The following is a 7,895-nucleotide window of genomic DNA, read 5'->3' as shown; positions in this document are numbered from 1 at the left end:
TTGATAATAAAAAAAAATTGTCTTTTTTGTATTTTTTACCGATAGAATTGCCTAAATTAAAATTAAGAAATCAGATCCTATAATATCACAGAAAATTTAGTATAAAATTTTTCCTATAATTAAGATTTTTAAGTAAGTAATTTGAATATCAGATAAGGTAATTTATGAAAATTTCAATTATAACTCGACAATATATCCAAAAATCGATTTAAAATATTTAAAAATAAATAAATAAATAAATAAACTACCTTAAAAGTTCTAAAACTGATAAAATTTCTCAATAACTATAATCAGCAACAATACCCCGATAAACTTAATAGTCTTAAATATTCTTTTTGCATCCCTTTCTTTGGTGGGGAGGCAAGAAATCGGAGTTTTAATTTCCAATAAATCGTCCGGTAAATGGTATCTCCACGAACTGAATTCGCAGAGAAAACTGGAAAAGAAGACACGGAATAAGAAAAGCACAAAAAGGGGGTCGGAATCGGAGAGGGAGTAAAAATTAGAGAAATTCGCGGATGAAAGTTCGGTTGGGATGCGGTTTGTCATTCGGGATATAAGAAGTAGGCCGCGTTATTTTCTAAGGTTGGTTGAAAAAGAGGTCGAAGGAAGGAACGTCCGAGCTTTTCGTGGGTATAAGAGGGAGACGATACAATGGATAGAGGCTGAGGAGCACGGTTGTTCGGCATTAAGGTTGGCGAAGCTGCAGCCAGCTAGTCGTGGCTACGATTGTCTTAAATTTAAATAATCACGGGAAAATGTTAATGCCCTACGCGCCGTAATTCAATGATAAAACAAAAGAAAGAAACGTGGTGCAGCCCAGTTGGAGTATTCGCTCGAAATGGGCGGGACAAGGGGTGGGGTGCAAGGATCAGAGAGGAAGGATAAGGTGAGTAGTTAAGAACTAAGTAGCAGGGGTGCTATGCTTCTAACGCGGTGTGGAGGTAAATTGAATTAACAAAGAAAAGGTGGAAGATTTAAGGCTAAGGATATGTCTCTGTCTTAAAAGATATTGCCCAACTTTATGTTTTATTTTTCGATGTTCAACTGCGTCCAACTTTTTTCTTTCGTTCGTTGGATCTGAAAGGTTTTATTTGTGGAATGATGAATTTAACAATAGTTTATGGTGTCTATTTCATAGAAAAATTTCACTTCGAACGAAAACGAGATTTAAATTTCACAGAAATGTTTGTGGAAAAAGTAGCTAATGTAATGGTCGTTGAAATTTGTGGAGACGAATGGATAGAACGATCGATTGTTGCGTATCGTTTCGGTCGATCAATGAAAATGAGATCGTTTAACCTAGTATGAGAATGTACATAGCCTTTTTCTTTCTTTTTTTTTATCGTCTGAATGTTATTTAATTAAATTTCACATCAAGTTAAAAATGAAATCTTCAAGAATTCGTTATTAATTATATTTCTTGTTAAAAAGATGTATCTTGAATTTTTAGAATTTTTTTTTTATAATTGTTATATTCGTTGTGTAATTCACTCTTATAAATTATAAGATATTATAAGATACTTTATATAAAAACAGAAATTATTAAAAGGATATAATTATAATTTGTCACATCTCTCATATTTACAAATTTCTAATTTATATCCTCTTCTTAATTTCCCATGAGTTTTTTTTACTAATTATAACACGAAGCTGATTCTCATTCGTCGTAAAACAAACTAATTTAAGTTTACATTATGAACAAAGTTACATCTGATAAAAATCATGCTACTCTAATTATACTTATACATACATATGTATAGTAAAATATTATGCATTATACAAATTTATTTCATATAAATTATCTATAATATCTTTAATTACTGTATTAAAAATATTAGAAATAATTTTTATCAGATATTAAAAAAAAATAAAAAAATCTTTTATATTGAAAAAGTAAAAAAAGATTCTTTTGTTTCATTATATTTTTATAAATATAAATTATTTCTTTTTAAACTATCTATTTCTCTCTTTTGTGATCTTTATTTATCTATTTTTTTTTTTTTTTTTTACTGAAATAGTATGATTTTAACTGCAAGGATTGCAAGATCTATTGATTTAGTTCGAAATACAAATAAAAAATCATAAATTTTACGAATGCAATTCCAATTTCCATCGTATACAATTAATGTGATTGAAACTTCGTTTGCTAACGAAACAATTACATCTACGACCATCTGATAGTTTGTAACTTTTTCGTCATTTCTGGAATTTCCGAAAGAGTGAATCGGAATGTATTGCCGATACGAAACGCATCGATCGATCGTTTTGATCTTCTGAAAGTAATGAAAACTAGTTTTTTCATTGAAATTGGAAACGAGAAAATAGTTTTTTTTTTAATAACAATTTTAATCCAATTTTATTTGAAATTTACACTATTGTATATTTTTTTAAAAAAACGTGAAAAAGTCTTTAAAATAATTTTTTGGAAAATAATAAATTAAACCTAAATTGTCTCAAATATTATTTTATTGGAAGCACTTGATCAAAATCTAATATGAATTATATTATTAAAATTTAATTGATTAATTATATAAAATAAACAAGTATATTAAAATCTGTTTGAATAATACTGAGTAGTATTATCCAAATAGATTTAAATTTATTTGTTAAAATAAGTATAATTTCTAATATGATAATTTCTAGGAAAAGATATCGAATGTCTATAATTTTTTCATTATTCAATCAATATTATACGCGATAATCTACATTAGTTAATCTTAACACAAAATAAGATGATTATATGATTTATCTATTCCAACCCTCTCATCATTTATCTAATCGTTTCCTAATAAATATAAAATTTTTTAAATATATTCAATTAGAATGTATTCACTCGACAATTAGAAAATTTCTCACGATTTTCACGATTTAAACATCTAATCCTGTTTTCACAACTTCCTCAAAAATATTTACTAAATTTTCCAATTAACTTATACATCGTAAAAGCCAAACGCTTTCCTCATAAAATATCGATTAATTAAACTTTTCACCATTTCTCTAAAAGATACGAGTAAATCCATTCCCAGCGAAAAAAAGGCATATAAGAGAAACGAGTATTAAGTACAGTAGAATTATCGGATCCTATCTAAGGAGGGGTAAAAGTGTGTTCTCATTTAATCCTTTCTAAAAAAAAAAAATATATTACACAATTACGAAATCACCGAATTTCTAATCGGATGTAACACGACCTGTTTTCAACCTGTATCGATAAGCTCGATTCTTTCGTGTGCATCTTCCCATCGACGATGCTCGAAACCGCGTCCCTACTAATACTCGGCAACTGTTGTCGAAGGAGATGCGAACAGAGGGGAGGTGAGAAAAGTTTTCAGCCAGGATAAACGGAGGATTTTGCGATAGGAGCACGGTTCTATATCGTAAGGGGAAAACGGGCGTCGAAGAAGTACTCTCGGAGATATAAGGGCATATGTTCTGGCGTTGTTGTCACGATACTCGAAATCGGTTCAAGTTTTATCCAACTGGGCCAAAAGTTGATACGAGAAAAACATTTCCCACCAATTTTTCGATATCTGTATATATCTCGCGTTATATTTATATATTTATCGAGATATTAAACATTCATAAATAACTTTGTAATTGTAATCGTAATTATAACATATTGTCTTATAATTGTAAATAATTGTAAAATATTACAATTATATTGCAATTATATTGTATTTTGTTTTCACTATTTGAAGGATTTCAATTATTTTATAATAGTGAAAACTAAAATTAAATTAGAATTAATTTAAAATAAATTAAAAAAATTAGATTAAAATTAGATATCGAAAAATTAGATTAAGATGTATTTTATGCTATTTAACATGTTGTAATCTAAGAACGTATCTAATGAGATTGAATCATTCATAAAAATTGAATGATTCATCATACGAAATAAAAATTGAACTGAAACAAGAATATTATCCATCACCTTAATAAATTTTCTATTTTTCCATGCATACGTAAGGAATTAGTTCATATTATTTTTTATAAATATAATTATATCATTTATATTTATTATATATATAATGATATAATTATATATTATATATTAAACAAAAACTATTTCTTAAATTTTACTGTTTGCTACAAATTGGAAATATATAATAACTACAATGCCACATGCACTCTTCTTTTACGAAAAATTTACTTTCAAATAAATTTTCAAAAAAGAAAATTTATTTGGAAATAACTTCAAATCTGATTGTTATATAAACAATAAAAGAAATTATAAAGAAGCAAATAGGAAGGTAAAGCGAATACTAATTCCTATCAATATTTTACATTTTCATCATCATGAAAATTAAAAGTTTTTGATAAATAGCATAAAATACATAAAATTAGCAAAATAAATATTTGAATTATTTCAAAACGTCCCACTACTTTTTGTGTTACATTTATTTTCTATTTATCTATATTATTTTATTTATTTAATTAATATCTATGAACACACATTAATATGCATGCATGTATTAAATTACAAATATATTTAATTCCATCAATGTTAAGTATATTTTAATCTTGTATTGATACTGCTATTCTACAACACACAAGCTTTACAAAATTCAATTAAAAAATCTATAATATAAAAATTTAATTTCTTCAAAAACTACCTAACTCTATCTGTCAGAAATCTGAATATAATAATAAAAGCTAATTATAATAAATATCTACACAAAAGAATTATTAAACTTCAAAGGACATATGACTTTTTACTACAAAATACTATTCAATTAAATTCATGTCATTATTTATTTAAATATTCATATTGAGTATTTGTAAATGCATATTCATCTAATTATATACACTTACAAATTAATATATTGAATATACTTTGATTTTATGAACTACTTATTAAATTATATCATTTAAATCTCTAATATTATACATAAATAATATAAAATTTTTATAATATATCTATTAACCATTATAAAGTTAACCATTTTTATTATCTTCCTTATTCTATTGATGACTCTAATATGCATTCGAAACGAATAATTGAGAGTCCGGAAAAAACATATATGTGACTCACCATTAGATGTGAATTTGCTATTGATATTGCTATTGATATTCCATGAAAATTATTGCACAACCATTATGAATTAAGAAGCGAGAACTACTAAAAAATGGAATATCATATAATTATAATAATATATAATTATATAATTTAAAATAAATTATATATATATGAAATATATATATATATTTGAAACGAATAATTAAAAAAAAATAAATAAATAAAAGACTAATAACGCGTTTGTTAAACTATAATTAAAACAAACATCTAATCTAAATTCATGAATAGTTATTCTATTTAATTAGAGCTATTATACTGTAAAATATACTATATAAATTATTTAAAGTATTATTACAAAGCAAACACTCAATCTACCAATCTAAAATCTACGCATTGCGCGCGATTAAATTTTCTGAAAAAAAGTTGCATTAGCAGAAAAGGGGGTTAATAAAAAAGTAAAATATTTTTTTATTATTTTTTTTCTTCTATCAAATATTTATTAAAAAAAATTTCTATTTTTATAGACCTATGAATTAGAACTAGATGCTGCAAAAATAAATTTAATTTATTTAGAATAAAAAATATAACCCAATATATCTAAAATAATAATATAATTTGTTTAATCTTTTTTAATTATCTAATCTCTTCTTTTACTGTAGTATTTTTAATAATTAATATCTTGAATTTACTATTCTATATACTAACTTCTTTTTATTATATATTAACAAGTAATAAAAAAAACCTACTGATTTTTAATATAAAAAATAAAATATTACTAACTCTTTAATTATTATTAAAATGCGGATATTAATGTTAAAATTCCTTTTCCCTATTTTGTAGGTTATCTTAATATTCAAATATTAATTTGCATAAAAAAAATCAAATTTTTAATATAAATATATATAATATACGAAATTAGAATTCTATTGAAACAATGCAATATTAATCTCATTTTAAAAACCAATATCTTTGCTAATAACTAACAGTAAAATAGGTTACAAAGAAAATTTAATAAATTGTTTCGCAAAAATAATATTAATTATAATAAATCAATAAATAATTCCATAAATGTAATAAATAAATAATAGTAAAGAAAAATAAACAATAAGAAAACAATAATTACAAAAATTATATATAATATAATAAATTAGTCACATACCTGAAAGCGAAACGAAGCCACCAAACAGCACGACATTCGACAGCAAAATGGCAGCTCGTGGCACGATTTCGTTTATCGAATTGGATTAAGGAGATTATATGCTCAAAGTTTGATAACAATTCGAAACATCGAACGTAATAAGAAATCACTCATTTCCTGGAAAGATTATAAATATTTTTCGCTTTCAACATATAGCAAAACAAAAATAATACAGCATCAATTTCTAGGAAAGCACAATTATAAGAAACGTTCCTAACTCGAGCCAATATGAAAACAAAAACAATACGCATGAATAGACGTGTCTAAAAAATATTTGTACGAATGAAATATGAAAATGATTTATTATAATTATTTCTATTTCCATTCGAATAAGAAAGAAATTTATAATTATTATATATTTTATATATATTTTTTATTAAAAACCTTACCACATTTATATGAACGCGAAATATTCATAACCTATTGCACCTTTCACGCCATTCACCTTCCAATAATCAAGCAATCTGCACAATTAAAAATTATTTTAGAACAATAAAACAATTATAATATAATAAAATTAAAATAATATTAAAATAATGTGATAAAATATAATATTCAAATCCAATTATAAATGTTTGTAATATGAACAATCGATTATTGAAATTATCAAATATGTTAGCAATGACTAATGACAAAAACGTTTAAAAGACAATTTAATTTTGATATAATATTTCACAAATGCTTAAATACACTAATTAAAAGAAAGCACTAACAATATAAAAATTATACTACACCAAATTCACGTAATTAAATATGATAAAATGAGGCGCAATTCTCCTTGGCAGTAGACTGACGCCATGACGCAACTGATTCCCCACTAGATCTTACAAGCTTCCTGATTGGCTGGAGTGATCTATCTAATTTACTTCAGCTGTGTTGAAAATGTGTGAAAATGTGTGAAAATTTGAGTAAATAATATATCTCAATTGTAAATTTATATAATTTTTATAATAAAACGACAATTAAAAATATGATAATCAAATACATATTAATTAAATAAGAGTATTAATAGTACACAAATTATACTACAATATCAAATACCACAAAATTATATATCTACAATTTTTTACGAAACGACACCTACTTTTCCTACGATTCCTGACAACAGGCTTCAGGCCATTAATTTTTCTTACCATTAAATACTAGAAGCTTTCTGATTGACTAGAATAACCTATCCTATTCAAATCGACTGCCTAAAAATTATACAATTTATTTCTAAATTCTTATAACTCTCACAATGATCCACCGATTAAAAATATAATAATAACACGCGTGTTAATTAAACAAGAGTATTATAAGTACACAAATTATACTATAATATCATATTCCACAAAATTATATACCTACAATGAGACGACACGTACTTTCTCTACGATTCCTGACAGTAGACTGACGTCACGCAATTAATTTTTCTTACCGTTAAATACTAGAAGCTCTCTGATTGGCTAGAATCACCTACCCTATTCAAATCGACTACCTAAAAATTATACAATTTATTTCTAAATTTTTATAACTCTCACAATGATTTACCGATTAAAAATATAATAATAATACGCATGTTAATTAAACAAGAGTATTATTAGTACATAAATTATACTACAATATCAAAATATCACAAAATTATATATCTATAATGAGACGATACGTACTTTTCTTGTGATTTCTGACAGTAGACTCATA

General features: G+C 25.0%; 1 long non-coding RNA gene across 1 annotated transcript; it reads right to left on the bottom strand.

Moving 5' to 3' along the window:
• Positions 1 to 207: 207 nt before the first annotated feature.
• LOC116185200 lies at positions 208 to 6,327 on the bottom strand. Its single transcript, XR_004149992.1, has 3 exons — positions 6,177 to 6,327; positions 5,033 to 5,116; positions 208 to 436 (listed from the first exon to the last, which is right to left on the bottom strand). It is a non-coding gene; the product is annotated as an uncharacterized LOC116185200 (long non-coding RNA).
• Between the last annotated feature and the right edge of the window lie 1,568 nt (positions 6,328 to 7,895).

The sequence above is a fragment of the Apis dorsata genome, unplaced genomic scaffold (genome assembly GCF_000469605.1).
Source record: "Apis dorsata unplaced genomic scaffold, Apis dorsata 1.3 scaffold_126, whole genome shotgun sequence".
Taxonomy (NCBI): Eukaryota; Metazoa; Arthropoda; class Insecta; order Hymenoptera; family Apidae; genus Apis; species Apis dorsata.
This window is presented reverse-complemented; position numbering and strand designations above follow the sequence as displayed.